The following is a 19,343-nucleotide window of genomic DNA, read 5'->3' as shown; positions in this document are numbered from 1 at the left end:
CCCCTTTGCGGCGGACGAAATACGTCTGCGGCGAAGGGGGCTGCACATGCGCAGATTGACCTCTGCGCATGTGCAGAAGAAAAACATCGGCGGTACGGCCGCACGCGGGCCGTACCGTCCGAATTAGAATAAGGGCCAGTATATGGCCATGATATCAGATGGGTTAAAGCTTGTCAGATAAAATGCCTGTCGGTCTGACAGACATTTTGGGTCGATTCAGATCCTATCGCAGGGCTGCATATTTGCAGTCCTGCCAATTTTCGAGTGACCGCGCATATACACAGTAGGCTGTGCACATGCGCAGGGTCACAATGTGAATGAAGCCAGCAAGGGCTAGTCATTGCTGGCTGTTCTCAAGTTCATTGACAGCTGGGGGGAGGGCGTTTGTAGGTGGCACCCCAGCGGTTTCTGGGAGTGCCACCTAAAAATGCAGGCAGGCAGGCAGGCCTGGCCACGGGGAGGGCCGCTGATGACAGCAATGGTCTCCATCTCCCCATGGCCGTTGTAACGCTAAGTAAGTCTAGACTTACTTGGTGCTGCTTACAGGGGGAAAACCATTCGATGGACAGGGATTGTGAATGGTTTTCACCCTGTGTGCAAGGCTGCAAAAGTATTGGTATAAGGTGAATGTATCACTGCAATGTGCTAAAAACACGTCCAGGATTCTGTGCATGTATGGTCATTGTAGGGATGACATCAAATCGCAATGTTTTACTACCATCAATGTTTTTGTTCTGATGGTAGTAGTTTTAACATATACGATGGTGGCATTCCAATGTTTCTAGCCACGGCACAGTATTTGTGCACATGCCTGGCTACATTGAAGATGTTTGCACATGCGCAAAACAGACTTTAGGTGATGCGCCATTCATATACATTTTTCGAATTATTTTGTCAGTGACCATCGCGTCCAAAGATTTGATGTTGGAAGCCCAGACATCATTTTATGGTGGGCTTCCGAAGTCAATCCCTTGGTCATTGTGACCGCCATGCACATTAGCCATTTTCAGCGGAGAGTTTGTGAGGAACCCTGTCGGAACTACATCCTGGGGAGGGTAGCCAGTAGGCTATAATGGGCTACTGCAACCTTTTTTCTCTCCCATCCCCTTTGATTAGGCATTTCATTTATGAATACCCCCTTCTCTCAATTTGAAATATCCACGGTACTTACGAGTGGAGTGGAAGTGAGCGGTATGTGTATCCTTATATTAATCAGTAGTGGAAGAGTAGCGTGCAGTCAGGAATCGGGATCCTGTGTGTATATGGCCTCTGGCTGATGTCTGAGGGCAGCGCAGGTAGCTCCCAGGCAAAATCCTGAGGATCATAATGAAACTGCAGACGGAACAGAATTCATGCCTTTCCACTGTCCATCTTTTTGGGACGGTCCCGAGTCTGACCCGGATCCGGCAGTGTCCCGTCATGGTGGGGCAGTTGGGAGTCCCCCCTGCCTGCTGAATAGATGCTGTGCGCATGTACACATCATCTATTCAGCATACCTCCCAACTTTTCCTGAGCTGAAGGCGGGACGCAGCTGTGCGCGCCGCAGGCGCGCTGGAAATTTACGGGGGGCGTGGCCTAATTTGGGGGCGTGGTCTATACTTGAGGCTCCCCCGCGAGGCCACGCCCCCATTTTGCAGCTATGGGGGCATGATCCAGAGGCTCTGTGAGCCTCTAGCCATGCCCCCTGCCCCCTGGCTGCGGGAATAGACGCTGTGCGCATGCGCACAGCGTTTATTCCCCGCTGCTTAGCAGCTGACATGGGGGACTCCCAACAGCCCCCCCACACCGCGGGACACTGCCGCCCGCGGGTGGGACAGCGGGACAGGCCCTGACAATCGGGACTGTCCCGATAAAATCGGGACTGTTGGGAGGTATGATTCAGTGTAGCAGAGGGGCTGGAGTCAGGCCAGCAGCTCTCACAGCACTGGTTTACATAGTAAGAATAATAGGAGGTATGTTGGAAGGGACACAATGTGGTAAGTCTCCATGGCAATGGAAAACTTCTTCTGCCATCAGGAGGGTCCTGGAAATTAGATTCCAAATGACGCGAATCATGTAATTGCAGCCCCGCCCACTGCTGTGCAATCTGAAATACCAGCATTGCATGGTGGGGGATGTGGCGACAAGGATGCCATCGTGTTGGCCTTGCACCCAAAACTTATAATTTATCATAGCGCCACCCCCACCCAGCCCCTTTCCCACGCTGTCAGCAAAGACAGCCCAAAGAACTGGCTGCCCTCAGGCAGCCCAAAAAGTATTTGACCCAAACGTAGGCAACCCTGCTTCTTCCGCCATTACCAATATTATTTTCAAGTACCCCCAACCAGTCTGCTGTTGCAGAGTACCTCCAGCGGTACTAGTACCCCAGGTTGGGAACCACTCAATTGTGATAAAAAAAATAGACGTTTATGAGAATGTTTGCGTCAGCCATGTTTGTAACGCATACACAATCATACCTCCCAACATGACCCTCTCCAGGAGGGACACAATGCTCTGCTCATGGGCTTTCCTCTTAACATATGATTACCCTCATCTGTGTTGAACTAGTTAATTGATAAGAAAGGTGTTCCACCACAGGTGATGGCAATCATAACATTACCAGGAAAGTGCAGGAGCAGAGCAATGTATCCCTCTAGAGCCCCGTACACACGGGGGACATATATTGCTCAGCAATATATTGCCCAGTCAGTGTCTCCTTTTCATCAGCGACCAGAGATGCCGCAGAGGTAATTAGCTGGTCGCAGCGATTGGAAAGGGCCGTGCTGAAAACGGGAGCGCGCGACGGGGCACACTCCCAATCACTGGCAATATGGTCGCCAGCGACCATATTTCCAGCGATTTCAGCCCCCATCGCCCCCGTGTGTACACAGCAGAGAGGGTAATGTTGGGAGGTAAGCACAGTACATTTCCATCATATCAATATGCACGAATGACACCGTAGCGCAGTGTATTCTTCTAGGCTGATAGGTCAGACAGTGAGCTTCATGAGCTAACGCTGCCCTCCCTCCAGGGTTAGGTCTAAATTGTAGTGGGCAGTCGGACCCTCCAGGGGCAATGAGTGACACAGACTGATGGCACACGTCACGTGGCTCAGCAGCCGCCGTCACACAGTCACGCTCACGGCTGGGAATCTCCCTGTCAGGGGGCGGGCACCGGGAGGTCATGTGATGCGCATCACACGGGGGCGCCCCGGAGCTCGGTGGTGACGGTGAGCGGAGTAATAGAACGGGAAGGAAACAGTATAGCGCATAGAGAACAGCGCACAGGGGAGAACAGGTGAGCGCCTCGCCTGCCCTGTCCCACATGTGTATATGTACCTGTCCCCCCTACTCCCAGTGACACCTGCGGCTGTACTGCCCCTAACGCTACCCGCAGCCCCTCTGAGTGTGTATGTCACTGTCATGCCAATATCTTGTTCTGCCAACCAAGTTATTTTTGTACTATGTACCTGTATTTGTTCCTTTTTGAGCCTAGTGATTGTGCAGTCATTATGTCAGTACGTGCTACACCCAATGAATGCGTATGTTTAAGGTTGTAGGCTGCTTGTCTTTCCTTGTTTTGCATTTTATTACACTTGCTGCTTCCTGTCACCCTTGCAATGCTTACACTTTTGTTTCTCTAGTCAGCAATGCCCGCGTGAACCTTTATAATACTTATGTTGCCTCAACCTTCTTACCTGTGTTAATTTTTGCTTAACACAAAGCAAAGGATGAGATCGTGTAATTTCCCATATTTTTTTTTTCTCTTTCAATGGTCCTGGTGACACAGCTCAACATTGGGATGTAGGAGGGTCCGAAGGAGCCAGGCACCTATCCTAAAGCTTTAGAGGGTAGGCTCCTCCCCTACTGCATCCCGGACTCTCCAGTTCGTGTTAGGTGCCCACTGGAGTGGGTGCTATTCTAAAGGGCTGTGGGAGCAGCTGAAGAATTAGAGTAGTTAGGGTATTTTATTAACTTTTCACTCTAGCTAGGTAGGCTCAGTGTGAGGATTCTCATTAGTGAATCCTCACACTGCTAGCGCAGCAGGAGCTGACAGAAGCGCGTCCTGTCAGCTCACTGTGCACAGGGGAGACGCTGTCTGGCCTCCCTGTGCAGTGCTTACAGCTTCTTTTAAGAAGCTGTCTGGGTTCCGGAGCGCTCTGAAACCGGCTTCACGCTAGGTGGGGATCATGGGGGACAGGCGCTCCGTGATGGCGGCGGCCATTTTCTGCGGAGCTTACACACTGAGCTCCTGTTATGAGAGGACAGCAGTGTGTTACAGGCATGTTCCAAGTGGTCCCCAGCCGAGGGGGAGATACTGGAACTAGGAGATCCTACTAAGGGAGCGGCTGTCTGGGGGTGGTTGGCGCCAAAAGTCACGGACCCCGCAGCAGCAGGGACTTGGTCTCTTCCCTCACTCTGTTTTGGCGCCATTTGGAACGCTTGCAGCGGAGCTTAGCTGGCTGACAGATCCTGACAGAGTGTTTGGATTTCCTGGGCATTGTTTCCCCGCATTTGAAACAGACAGACAGATAAGTGGCTGGGTGCATTGACTCTGTATAAGCGCTGTTGTACATTGTATGCACTGTGTGGTTACTTTTACATCATGTCTGAGCAACAAGCTGTGGTTTTGGGGGAGGGAGCCCTTAATACATTGAGCGCTTGTAATGTCTGTACACAAAAGTTTGTACCTGAGCAGATGGCCAAGGGGGGTTTGTGTATTACTTGCGCTGCTGTGAGACCCATGGGGAGTGAACCCCAGAGGGTAGAGCAAATTGAACCCGCGTGGGCGAGTGCCCTGGGCAGGTCTGTTAACGCTTTAGTGCACTTGCTGGACAGACAGGGTGATGCCTTGGTAGAATCTCAGAGACCTATGTCATCATCTCAGCAGTCCTCTGGCTCCTTGCCTCTTACCCAGGCAGATCCTGCTTTCATACAGGTGATGCAGGATACTGCAAAGGGGATCAACAGGTTTAGTGATTTACTAGACAAGATTGATGTTGATGCTGTAGGGACCCCTAAAAGGTCTTACTCGGTGCCTTTATTGGTAGATGAAGAGGAGGGAGCATAAACAGACATTCCCTGGGAGCAGGGTGATGATTCTGAAGATTCCTCAGCCGCAGGGGTGGAGGATTTGATTACGGCTGTTAAACAGGCTTTAAAACTGTCTGTGGTGGATAAAAATCCTGCTAAAGGTGTATTTAAACGACAGCGTAAGGAAGCTCTTACTTTTTTCTTACGGCCAGTGGTGGATGCTGGGGTATGGGTATTCCGGGCTGGAGGTCCGGGCACCAAGGAGTACAAACTTCTTGTGGCTAGTGCAGCCCCAGGCTCCGCCCCCCTAATACCCCTTCCTGTCCTCAGAGACCAGTTTTTTCCTTGGTGCTCTGAGGAACAGGCACTCGCTAAGGAGAGGGCATTTTTAGCCCTAATTAACTTCAGTTTTTTTTTTTTTTTTTTTTTTTTGTGTGTGTTAATTTTAACACAGCCGGCAGCGCAGCGCTGCTGCGGCTGACGGCAGAGCCTCTCCCGGCGTCTGGTGGACGGACCTGTCGGCCGCTCACACCAGACACCTCAGGCACTGGAGGGAGCTGCAGCCGGGAGAAGCGCAGGTAAGCGGCTTCTCATTTGTGAGGGAGCCGGAGTCGCGGCTCACACCGCCGGCGGAGGGGCGCCGCCGGAGGCCTGGCAGCAGTACTCAGCTCATGCTGAGTAACCGCTAGACCACCACGGTTTTCGCCGTAAGCATATCTCTCTCTGGAGGGAAGGCGCCATTAAGAGAGTTACGCTGGTGGTTCCAGGAGGGGACGGAGTACAAGATAACTCCGCCCCCATGCTCGCGGCAATAGCCTGTCCTGGGTTCCCGCTGCGAGCGCTCCTCTCCTCCCACCTGTGTCACAGTGGGGGCCATTTTAGCTTACTTGCTACCTGCCTGCTAAACGGAGAGGAGCTAAAGAAATCGCCCCCCTTTGCCTCCACTGTTATCAGTGACAGGTTGTATTATCCTCACCTCACTTTTATGGTGTAGGTGTAGGAAACAAAGTGCCGAATCCTGTGTGTATGTGTTGTGTGAGGAATTGAATACTGCAGTGTTTTTTTCTGTCTTTGTTATTTTTCACAGTTTGTTATGTTGATGTGAGTATTCATATACCACATCTCTCTCTCTGTAGAAGTGCCAGAGAGCGCAGTATTAGGTCACTTATTCGTTTATTTAGTGACTGACAATTTCCACATACAATAGCGCTGGTGTTTAGTTAACTCAGGTTACTAATTTACTGCGATACATACACATATCATGTCAGCAAAGGGGAAATCCCGTAGGCCTGGTCCCGCTCCAGCGTTGCATGCATATACATGCACAGTATGCAAAGAAAATTTTGCTAGTGCAGAGCAGAACCACGCAGGCCTCTGTGACCGTTGCTCTCAGCCGGGGCCTAGTTCGCAACCCAATGCGGATGTTCCCTGCAGACCGGACTGGGCGGCAGACCTGTCCTCTGCGATGAGGGAATTAGCTTCCCAGCTGGCAGCGTCACGTAACCCCGCTGCCACACCGGCACCCCAAGTCCAGCCCCAGCCAGAACCGGCATGGGTAGCAGGTCTATCTCAGTCAGTCCAGGGTTTGGTGCAGGTTTCATCCTCACTACAAAATGTCCTGACAGGGTCTAGTACAAATAGACCGTCCAGACGTGAGGCAACTCAGCCTCTCCCACAGGACACAGATGATGATGGCGATGCAACTGGAGACGATCAGGATGGGGGCGCCATTGATTTAGTGGATGATGTGGACACTGATACGGAGGATCACATGTCACAATCCAGAGTGGATAGTCTAATTAAATTGATACGGCTCACCTTTAACATTAAGGAGCCGGATACTCAGGCCGCTGCAGAGGGGATAGATACTGAACCAGTGTTCAAACGCAAAAAGAAGGATAGTGCCTTTTTCCCTAAATCAAAGCAGTTGGATGACCTGTTTGAAGAGGCCTGGAAGCATCCTAACAGGAAATTCCTGGTGTCCAAGCGGATTTCTTCCTTTTATCCTCTCCCAGACAGCCACAGGAAATGGGATGAACCCCCTCAGGTGGACGCCCACGTCACCAGGTTAATTAAGGCAACTGCTTTGCCCATACCTGATGTAACATCCTTAAAAGATCCAGTAGATAAAAAGCTGGATCAGTTCCTCAAGTCCATATATGTTAACGCAGGGGCTGCAGTTAGGCCTAGCTATTCGGCAGCCTGGACAACCAGAGCTATAGCACACTGGGCGGATGCGCTCTTGGAGGGCCTGCAGTCAGGGACTAAAAGATCTGAGTTGATGTCTTTTGTGGACAATATTAGAGAGGCTAGTTCCTACCTAAGTGAGGGAGTGCTGGATGCAGGAATATTTGCATCAAAAATTTCGGCAGTATCGGTGGCCGCACGCAGAGCCCTCTGGCTCAGATCTTGGAAGGCCGATAATGATTCCAAAAAGGCCTTGGAGGCCCTACCTTTTACGGGGGGCATCCTCTTTGGATCGGAATTGGACAAGATTGTCACTTCCATTGCAGCCTCAAAGTCGGCTTTTCTGCCCACAGGAACTGCAAAACCTAGGCAACAGGCCTTTCGGTTTTTTCGTCCCTCCAGGGGCAGATCACATTATACAGGATCCTGGCCAACTAGGTCTCAACAGCCCTCACAAAAGACGCAGAAGTCCAAGCCCAAACAGGGTTGGGCAGCTCGTCGCCAGGCCCCAAAGCAGGCTGAAAAGCCAGCGGCCTGACGCCGGGCACACCAAGAAAGTGCCATGGGTGGGGGGTCGCCTTCTGGAGTTTGCGGAGACCTGGTCAGGTTCCACATCGGACTCCTGGGTGTTGGATCTAGTATTGCAAGGGTATGCTCTGACCTTTTGCTCCAGACCCCCAACACAATTCTTTACAACGGGCCTTCCCCAGGACCCGCTCAAGGCAAGAGCCCTCGAGACTGCAGTCTCAACTCTGTTGGAACAGAAGGTGATTATACCGGTTCCACACTCCCAAAGGGGGACGGGTTTCTATTCAAACCTGTTCCTGGTCAGCAAACCAGATGGGTCCTTCCGCCCGATATTGAATCTCAAGAAACTCAACACGTTCCTGAGGGTCCCGAAATTCAGGATGGAATCTTTAAGCTCCATTCTAAGCACTCTAGAACCAGGAGACCTGATGACCTCTCTGGACATACAAGATGCGTATCTGCATATTCCAATCAAGCAGGAGCATCAGAGATTTCTCAGATTCGCGATACTGGATCGCCATTTTCAATTTCGTGCGCTCCCGTTCGGGCTCTCAACAGCCCCCCGGGTGTTTACGAAAGTCATGGCGGTAATGGCGGCTCGCCTGCACCTCCTAGGCATTCGAATTCTTCCGTACCTGGACGATTTACTGATAGTAGCGCAGTCACAGGAGGAGATCCAGGCCCACCTCCAGATGGCGCTGGACATGCTCCAATCTCACGGGTGGATAATCAACTGGAAGAAGTCCAGCTTGACGCCCTCATCCACCATGGTTCATCTGGGGGCACTAATAGATACAGAGACCCAGAGAGTGTTTCTTCCCAAGAAGAAGATACAGGACATTCACTCACAAGTCCAGGTATTCCTGTCACAAAGCAGAGTGTCAGTTCATCTCTGTATGACACTAATGGGGAAACTGGTATCCACGTTTCCAATGCTGGAATTCGGCCAGTTCCACTCCCGAACACTCCAGCTGGCCTTGTTGTCTCGCTGGAACCGATCACACGCGGATTTGAAAAGACAGTTCCTCATCATATCAAGGATGGTCAGACAATCCCTACAGTGGTGGCTGCTGTCAGACAATCTGAAAAAGGGAAAGTCCTTTGCAAACCACAATTACATCATTGTGACAACGGATGCCAGCCTGGTAGGCTGGGGGGCTGTAACCCTAGACCAGTCATTCCAGGGCCTCTGGTCACAAAAGGAAACAAATTTACAAATAAATGTGCTGGAACTAAGGGCCATCTCCCGGACGTTCGAGCAGTCAGGAACCCTTCTTCACGGAAAACCAGTCAGAATACAATCAGACAACGCGACGGCAGTCGCATATGTGAACCACCAGGGGGGGACCCGGAGCCGAGCGGCCATGCGGGAAGTGACCCAGATCCTCGTATGGGCAGAGAAATTCCTACTCACCCTGTCGGCAGTATACATTCCAGGAGTGTTGAACTGGGAGGCGGACTTCCTGAGTCGGCAGACGATCCACTCGGGGGAATGGTCCCTCCATCCAGAAGTGTTCACAATCCTGACAGGTCAGTGGGGAATGCCACAGGTCGACCTTATGGCCTCAAAACACAACAAAAAACTCCCCCGGTACGGAGCCAGGACAAGGGACCCACAGGCGTGTCTGGTAGACGCACTATCAGCCCCCTGGCCATTTCAAAAGGTGTTTGCATTTCCACCAATCCCTCTAATCTCCCGGCTACTTCGACGCCTCAAGAGAGAGAGGGTGACCATGATCCTAGTGGCCCCGAATTGGCCGAGACGATCATGGTACCCAGACCTCTTACAGATGGCCATGGCACCACCGGTTCCCTTGCCCCACCGGCCAGACCTCCTGTCACAAGGACCGTGTCTACACCCCGACTTAGCCAGGCTGGCTTTGACGGGGTGGCTATTGAAGAGTCGATCCTGAGCAGAAGAGGTTTTCCCCCTACGGTGGTCAAGACCCTGCTGGCGGCAAGAAAGCCATCGTCAGCTAGGGTGTACCACAGAGTCTGGCAAAGGTATTTTCTTTGGTGTGAGCCCAGGAGGTTCAACCCAAGGATATACAGGTTGGATAGGGTCTTAGGATTTCTACAATCAGGCTTGGACATGGGATTGAGCCATTCATCCTTGAAGGTTCAAGTGTCGGCTCTCTCCGTCCTTTTCCAGAGGAAGATCGCTACGTCATCTACGATCCATACTTTTCTACAGGGAGCTCTTCACCTACAACCTCCCATACGTCCACCTGCAAACCCATGGGACCTTACCTTGGTACTGAAGAGTTTGATGAAGGCCCCATTCGAACCCTTAGAATCTGTTTCTCTTTCATGGCTCACTCTGAAGACTGTGTTCTTGCTAGCCATTGCGTCAGCGCGCAGAGTGTCAGATTTAGGGGCCCTCTCCTGTAAGGTCCCATTGCTCATCTTTCATGAAGATAGAGCAGTTCTCAGAACTAGACTGGACTACCTCCCAAAGGTTGTATCCCGATTTCATATAAATCAGGAAATAGTAGTACCAGTGTATAAAACAACCACAGAATCGCGGGATAACGATGTCTCTTTGGATGTTGTTCGAGCCCTAAAAATTTATGTGACCAGAACTGAACAGATAAGGAAGTCTGATTCTCTCTTTGTTCTCTTTGATGCCCGGAAGCTGGGTTGGCCTGCTTCAAAATGCACATTGGCTAGGTGGCTAAGGTCTACCATAAGGCAAGCGTACTTGTTGGCGGGACGACCAGTACCGCATTCGATAAGGGCGCACTCCACCCGGTCTGTGGGGGCATCGTGGGCCCTGAGGGCAGGGGTCTCGGCGGAGAGCATCTGCAGGGCAGCCACGTGGTCTTCGGCTCATACGTTCATCAAATTCTATCGATTCGACACCTTTGCCTCGGCCGATGCGGCCTTTGGCAGGGGTGCCCTCAGTGCAGCTCAGGAGCGGTCCCACCCTTAGGGACACAGCTTTAGGACGTCCCATACCCCAGCATCCACCACTGGCCGTAAGAAAAAAGGGGATTTTTGGTTCTTACCTGTAAAATCCTTTTTTCGGAGGCCAAGGTGGATGCTGGGCGCCCGCCCTACCGCTCCAAATCTTGCAGTCATAGTTATAGTTCACATTTTAGTGTTCTGGTTATTGAATGTTCAAAAGTTGAATGGTTCCCCTCTCCTATACCTGTTCCTCGGCTTGTTAAAGTTAAAAAACTGGTCTCTGAGGACAGGAAGGGGTATTAGGGGGGCGGAGCCTGGGGCTGCACTAGCCACAAGAAGTTTGTACTCCTTGGTGCCCGGACCTCCAGCCCGGAATACCCATACCCCAGCATCCACCTTGGCCTCCGAAAAAAGGATTTTACAGGTAAGAACCAAAAATCCCCTTTTCCTTCAGATGAAGGTTTACAAAAATTGCTGGAAGGGGCTTGGAAAACGCCCGATAAAAGGCTGCAGATGCCAAAGAGATTCTTAAGTCTGTACCCCATGCCGGAGTCTCATGCGGAGCTCTGGGAAAAAGTGCCAGTAGTTGATGCTTTTGTGGCACGTCTGTCAAAAGCTACTGTATTACCAGTACAAGGGGGAGCAGCTTTTAAGGATCCTGTGGACAAAAAGCTGGAGGGTAACCTCAAAGCTATATTTGAAGGGGTGGGATACACTCTACGTCCCCTTATTGCTTCAGCCTGGGTCTCTAAGGCCATGATTGAGTGGGCCAATGATTTCTGCACCATTTTACATGCTGACCCTTGTGTGTTGTTGCTGGCGGAAAGCTTAAAGCAGCTGCAGAGTATGTGCTGGAAGCGGAAGAGGAAGCTCTCAAAATGGCTACCAGAGTTTCCACAGTGTCTATCAATGCCAGGAGAGTACTGTGGCTTAAGGCTTGGGAAGCAGATAATGAGTCTAAGAAGGAATATATATGTATATAGAACCCTACTGGCTGTGAGCTTGGTGGAAGGCCAAGAGCACAGTCAGCAGGAGCCCCAGCGCTCAGAATCAGACTTTAATGAGATTAACACATAAGTGGCAGCTGCTGCAGTTCACACCTGTGGGAATTGCCTGTGCCCACAGATATTAGTACTAAAAAGGAAGAAGAGGGGGAGTGGTGTGCAATGCGCTGCTAGCCACAAATATATCTAGGGGGATATATAATCCACAGTTAAATAAAATCAATACGGACCAATGTGCAAAGATGAAGCGGACACACTGCTTTAAAAAGGTATAAATTTTATATAATTAAATGCATTAAATATACAATAAACACATGAATAAAAGACAAAAAATTGGAAAATAATAATAAAGAGCACAAAAAAATATACACTAAAGGTCTATTAAACAGGGTAATAGATATCACTCCTAAATAGGATAAAATGGACGTTATTGGCTTGAGAATGCACCGCTGTAGGTGGATAACATAAGTAGTTGGGATTCAGATGATAAATGCTGTTATAAGGTTATTGAGATGGTGATGATTAGTAATGCTCAGTCCAATGCAAATTAGTATTTATAAAGATGAAGTTAGTAATGAGTAACAGTCATTTATACAACTTGAATGGATGCAGTAGAAGTCAAATGCAATTAAGCTCCACGTCAGTGTAAATAAGTATAAGCGGCAATAGAATAAGCGGCAATAGGACGCAGGGGTTTTTTGGTAGTATATCTCACCCTGTGTCCGTAGCGGCTGAGCGCGGTCTGATGGTTGCTCCGTTTATCGGGGTATGGATAGCCGCCGGTGATTCTCCTCTGTGGGTCACCTTAGGATAGGTGCCGGCGGGTAAAGGCTTCTCCTCCCGTTGTATGGAGCGTCCGAGAGTACAGACTGCGGTGATATTGAAAAGGCGCTTGTAGCTGGTGGAGACGCTTGGGAGCTGTAGACAGCGTGATTACTCCTGGATCAGCGGACAGCCTCTAACGTCTCAAATGCAATGACGTCAACGCGTTTCGTCTCCTACGTTGTATGGAGACTTTTTCAAGACGGATACTAGCATTGGTGTCTGTATCCTATTTATACGTTTAAGTGTGTATTGAAGAGCTCAATTAAGCCAATTATCCTATTTCATAGGTGGATAAGTAAAAAACATAATTATAATGTACATAAAAAAATACTTAGAAAATGGAATGAGGCACTTGACAACTGCTCCTTTACACTGATGAAATTGCTTATTAAATACCGAGAGGAAATGGTAGACAGTATAGTTGTTAAAATAGAGAAAACTAAAGATGAGTTATTAAGTTTTAAAGATAATTTTGCATTCAGAGAGAGAGATGATCAAATTAATTCTAAAGTAGAAAGATTTGAAAAAGAATTAATTACAAATAAAAAGCGCAAATGGGAAAGAGACCATAATGATTATCAGAAGAACATTGTGAGAACTTACCACAAAACTAGATCAAATGAACCAGAAGAGGAAGGCCGTATGCAATATAGATCACGCCCGGCTTTCAGACAACGTAAACAGTCATATCAAACCTATCGTAATAAATCCCAAACTAATTATAATAATCGTAATTATAACAACTATAGAGATAGAACAGATTCTTTCAGCAGGGATTCTAGACCCTATAGAAATGAATATCAAGAGAAAAGAAGATCTCCACCTTCTAGACAATTGCCCTCAAATACATCTAATGGAAGGAATCACAATGAACAGGTTTTTCAGCTGAGAAATTGGCAAGACCCCAATCCTTACTCCAATCTCCCCCGCCATACACCAAAAAGATCTCGCGAGGGAGAGGGAGAAGAGGAGGCAGGAAAAGAACGAAACAAACCCCGCCTGAAATAGATACCTCAGGTATCTTTAATCTCACGACACACCAGCTTACTGACCCCCAAAAAACCTTATTATGTAAGGGTTTAAATTTTGCGCCCCATCAGAACCCCAACGTCTTTGATCTATTCCTAGATCTGAACAAATTCACTAGAGACCTCTGCAGGAAGCGATACTTCGCAAATAAAGAACTTAGTAGGACCAATCAAGATACAGACAGCTTCCCGATAGTGTTGGATGATACTGATCTCCTGGGTCTTGAAACATTGGAAGCCCTATTAGTTGAAAACAACCCCAATGAAATTGAGATCTTTAATGTTAATACCACTAAAAACTCCACGAACAAACCACTGTTCAAGAAAAAATCTAGTTTTTTTCCAATAGAGCATAAAAGCCCAGTGATTACGATATTTTATAATAAAACACTACAGGAGTTTAAAAATCTGTGTTCTCAGCCCCCCCAAAAAACAAATAAAAATAAAAAGAAAAACATATATTCTAATCACGGAGTCTTGTCAGCTGACAACCTAACCAAAAAGGAACGCCTGGCCCTCAAAAGTCTTAAGGAGGATCTCTCCATAGTGGTCAAACAGGCCGACAAAGGGGGAGGGGTTGTAATAATGGATAGGGAAGCCTATGTAACTGAAGCGTATAACCAACTTAAGGATACTAAATATTACATCCAGCTCCCTAACAACCCCTCAATCCCCTATCAGACTCAATTCAAACAAATGCTTGATCAAGCAGTGTTGGAGGGCGCAATATCCAGGGAGGAATCTCAGTTTTTATTCCCTTATCATCCTATCACTCCCACGTTTTATTTTTTACCCAAAATTCACAAAAGTCTCACTTCCCCACCAGGGCGTCCCATTATTTCGGGTGTAGGGTCCCTTACCTCTAATCTTTCACATTTTGTTGATTCTCATTTACAGAAATTTGTTACGGCACTCCCCTCGCACATTAAAGACACGACACATATTCTTAATAAAACTTCAAATTTGGCCTGGACAGAGGGGTGGGGTTTTTTGACCCTAGATGTACAGGCATTATATACCAACATACCCCATGATAAAGGTATTGAAGCCATTAACCACTTTCTTGATTCAGATAATGATATTTCTACACCGAGGAAACACTTTATTCTTGATTCTATTTCTTTTATTTTAACTCACAATTTTTTTCTTTTTGATGAACACTTTTTTCTTCAGCGCCTTGGAACGGCCATGGGGACCAGATTCGCACCTAGTTTTGCAAACCTCTATATGGGCCGCCTCGAGGATGAACTCATATGGGGCGGTCCATTTGAGGAGAATCTGGTCCTCTATGGCCGTTTCATCGACGATCTATTTATTATTTGGAAAGGGGGGCACGATTTAGCACTCAACTTTGTTAAACACTTAAATTCTAACACATTTAATTTGACCTTTACCCACACTTTCAGCTACACCTCAGTGAACTTCCTGGATATTGCGTTCTCCCTTAATAACAACACATTAATTTCCAACAATTATATAAAACCTGTGGGGACTAATAACTATCTCCACTATAAAAGTGGCCATTATAGGCCATGGATTGACAATATTCCTAGGAATCAGCTGACAAGACTCCGCAGAAATTGCACATTGAAATCTGACTACAATTCTCAGGCGGAACAGATGTTACTCAATTTTAAGAGACGTGAATACCCTACTAATTTACTGCAGAGGGCCTCCACACAGGTGGATAAAATTAGTAGAGATACCCTCTTAGTCTCAAAAAACAGAACTATGAATTTAAATAGGAAGACTCTATCACCGGATGACTCTCCAAGTATTAATGGAAATTCATTAGCATTTATAACAAAATACAATAACAAATCACATCAAATAAAAAAGATACTATTAAATAACTTTGAAATCCTGAGCCATGACAAAATTTTACAAAAGATAATTACTACCCCCAAGATAACATTCAGAAGGAATAGAAATATAAGAGATACCATCGCTCCAAGTTTACTTCCCCCCTTAAAAACTGAAAAACAAATATCCTGGTTACCATCTAGACCGAATGGGAATTTTAAATGTGGAAAAAATATATGTATAACATGTAATTATATGCTGAACAAAAAGAATGAGATAACATCATCTTCAAATGGTTCTTCATACAACATAAAACAGTTTATTAACTGTGACACGTCTTATTGCGTATACGTGCTGGAGTGTCCTTGCAAACTCCAGTACGTAGGACGCACCATCAGACCCCTTAAAATGAGATTTAGGGAACATAAGAATAACATCATGAAAAAAATGTTGAAACATAGTGTTCCTCGTCACTTCTCTGACAAACATCAAAGTGATCCGAGGGGGTTAACCATCACAGGAGTTGAACATATTGTGACCACCAAGAGGGGAGGGGATAGATTTAGAAAACTATGTGTAGCTGAATCAGCTTGGATTTTCAAGCTGGACACGTTGAGTCCTGGGGGCCTAAACGAGGCCCTGGACTTCACGTGTCTTGATTGAATTACTTGAGATAATATACCCAATATTGTGACCTGGTTACACTTTAAGGGACTAATTTATTATAAGATAGCTGTGGACACCTGTGGCTTGTGGTCGGGGTGGAACGAAGGAGATCTACCCGCAGCGCTTTAATAACGCTGTGGGTTTGCAGACCTCCCTCTTCCCATTCTGCGGTGCCACAGACGTTTACCCTTCTTATTGTGGAATCTACTGCGGGTCCTCTATGAAAAGCAAGTCTATGCTGCTGAATGAATCGGATAAAATAAAATAAATTAAAACCATTTGAATAAAGAGAACAAGTATTTTGGGGAATTAGTGGGCAAAATAGGTATATGTATATTTATTTATATACAATCATTTCATTCATTTTTTTCTGCCTAATCACTGTTTATGTATTATATTGCTCTCAGCATTCTATATATATGTATAGTCAATATATCATTATTATTGTTATTATTATTATTTTATATACATCTTATATTTTATTTATTTATCTTATTTTTTCTATTATTATTTATCCTTATAGTGTCATTTTATTTATTATTTTTTATTATTTACCTGTGTGGATATATACATTTGTATATATTATATATCTCTGATTATGATTATTAGATATATATTCTTTTCTGCTCTATCATGTTGTTGAATTATTATTGGATTAATGGATGCTCACTATGAGCATAAGGTTCAAACAGCCTCTTATAAGGCTAAAGCTACCGGACTTATATACTATGTATACAATCATTGGATATACAATAATAAATATGTACTCCTTATTGTCTGATATCAAGCAAATACTCCGACTAGTCTTTTTCATAAAATCCTAATTGCGTAGTACTACTTAACTAAAACGTGAATGAACTAAAATGAAATATATAATCTGTTTGGTTCTCCTAACGTTCTGATTATACTAATTATCAACTTGATTTAAATTGATTATGCTGTTGCTTTCCTCTCTGATGCTATTATAGCATTCCATATTATAAGTGAATATTCGGACACACTGCTTTTTTAAATTCTAATTTAATTTGTTATTTTATATATTTTTTTATGTACATTATAATTATGTTTTTTACTTATCCACCTATGAAATAGGATAATTGGCTTAATTGAGCTCTTCAATACACACTTAAACGTATAAATAGGATACAGACACCAATGCTAGTATCCGTCTTGAAAAAGTCTCCATACAACGTAGGAGACGAAACGCGTTGACGTCATTGCATTTGAGACGTTAGAGGCTGTCCGCTGATCCAGGAGTAATCACGCTGTCTACAGCTCCCAAGCGTCTCCACCAGCTACAAGCGCCTTTTCAATATCACCGCAGTCTGTACTCTCGGACGCTCCATACAACGGGAGGAGAAGCCTTTACCCGCCGGCACCTATCCTAAGGTGACCCACAGAGGAGAATCACCGGCGGCTATCCATACCCCGATAAACGGAGCAACCATCAGACCGCGCTCAGCCGCTACGGACACAGGGTGAGATATACTACCAAAAAACCCCTGCGTCCTATTGCCGCTTATTCTATTGCCGCTTATACTTATTTACACTGACGTGGAGCTTAATTGCATTTGACTTCTACTGCATCCATTCAAGTTGTATAAATGACTGTTACTCATTACTAACTTCATCTTTATAAATACTAATTTGCATTGGACTGAGCATTACTAATCATCACCATCTCAATAACCTTATAACAGCATTTATCATCTGAATCCCAACTACTTATGTTATCCACCTACAGCGGTGCATTCTCAAGCCAATAACGTCCATTTTATCCTATTTAGGAGTGATATCTATTACCCTGTTTAATAGACCTTTAGTGTATATTTTTTTGTGCTCTTTATTATTATTTTCCAATTTTTTGTCTTTTATTCATGTGTTTATTGTATATTTAATGCATTTAATTATATAAAATTTATACCTTTTTAAAGCAGTGTGTCCGCTTCATCTTTGCACATTGGTCCGTATTGATTTTATTTAACTGTGGATTATATATCCCCCTAGATATATTTGTGGCTAGCAGCGCATTGCACACCACTCCCCCTCTTCTTCCTTTTTAGTACTAATGAGTCTAAGAAGGCCTTAGAAACATTAGCTTTTAAAGAAAAGCTGTTATTTGGCTCTGAATTAGAAGAGATTATTAAGCAGGCCACGGGTGGCAAGAGTACCTTCCTGCCTGCCCCTGCAGCCAAGCAGACATCAAGATTTTCTGCCTTTAGGCCGTCCTTTCGGCCCTCCCCTAGAGGTGGTGCGTCCTTTCGAGGACAGTCATTTAGGGGAAAGTTTCAGTCCTCCAGGGGTAAGGCCCCGAAGTCAAAGTTTGGTTCTTTTCACAAGAAACCTAACACCAAAGGAGAGGACAAACCCTCCGCATGACTGTCAGGGGATTTGCCCGGCAGTGGTAAAGGTGGGGGGACGTCTTTCACAGTTCAGGGACGCATGGGCATTACTAGACCAGGATTCCTGGGTATTAGACATTATAGCCCAGGGTTACAGAATTCCCTTCAAAAGTCTTCCTCCGAGAAGATTCATTCCCACTTCACTACCAAAGGAGGCTCGGCTCCGTACAGCTCTCTTGGGAGCGGCTCACTCTCTGTTAGAGAAGGGTGTGGTAATCCCGGTTCCCAGGGCAGGGTGGAAGAGAGGATTTTATTCCACTCTGTTTCTGGTACCCAAACTAGACGGGTCTTTCAGACCAATCCTGAATTTAAAGTCACTGAATGTCCATTTGTGGGTAGACCATTTCAAAATGGAGTCTCTACGGTCAGTGCTGCTAAGCCTGGACCAGGGGGAATTTTTGGCGTCCATGGATGTCCAGGACGCGTACCTTCATGTCCCTATACATCCAGAACATCAGGCTCTGTTGAGGTTTGCGATAGGAGACCTCCATTTACAATTCCAGGCGTTGCCCTTTGGTCTGGCCACAGCACCAAGGGTTTTCACCAAGATAATGTCTGTAATGGCGGCTGTGCTTCGGCTGAGGGGAATCACAGTGATACCATATTTGGACGACCTGCTGTTCAAAGCAGAGTCAGCAGACATGTTGCAAAGTCACTTGGCAGAAGCCATAAGTTTTTTGCAGGCTCACGGCTGGCTTTTAAACTTACAAAAGTCTCAGTTGGTGCCGTCACAGAGACTCCAATTCTTGGGAGTCATTCTGGATACCCATTTACATCGGGTATTCCTACCAGAGGCAAAGGCCAGGGATCTGGTCGCCTTAGTCCAGGAGATTCTCAGCTCTCGGAGCACATCAGTGTGGAGGTGCCTCAAGCTGCTGGGGAAGATGGTGGCGTCTTTCGAGACGTTGCAGTTTGCCAGGTTCCACTCTCGGGTGTTCCAGTGGAACATTTTGACGGCTTGGTCAGGAAACACGCAGACCA

The 19,343-nt window shown here is 46.6% G+C and overlaps 1 protein-coding gene across 2 annotated transcripts in view; it reads left to right on the top strand.

The window, feature by feature from the left end:
* Window positions 1-19,343, top strand: part of OPTN (optineurin) — a 62,019-nt gene that overhangs the window by 6,159 nt on the left and 36,517 nt on the right. Inside the window, exon 1 of one of the 2 annotated variants that reach the window (XM_083183128.1) lies at window positions 3,121-3,276. The exons of the other annotated variant lie outside the window; for it this stretch is intronic. The gene's annotated coding sequence lies outside the window, so the exon portion shown is untranslated. Of the gene's footprint in view, window positions 1-3,120; window positions 3,277-19,343 lie in introns of those variants that run through there. 2 annotated transcript variants of the gene reach the window in all.

Source organism: Crinia signifera, chromosome 4, assembly GCF_055691185.1.
Source record: "Crinia signifera chromosome 4, ASM5569118v1, whole genome shotgun sequence".
NCBI classification, from domain to species: Eukaryota; Metazoa; Chordata; class Amphibia; order Anura; family Myobatrachidae; genus Crinia; species Crinia signifera.
The sequence above is the reverse complement of the archived record's forward strand: the minus strand, read 5'-3'. Positions and strand labels throughout refer to the sequence as shown.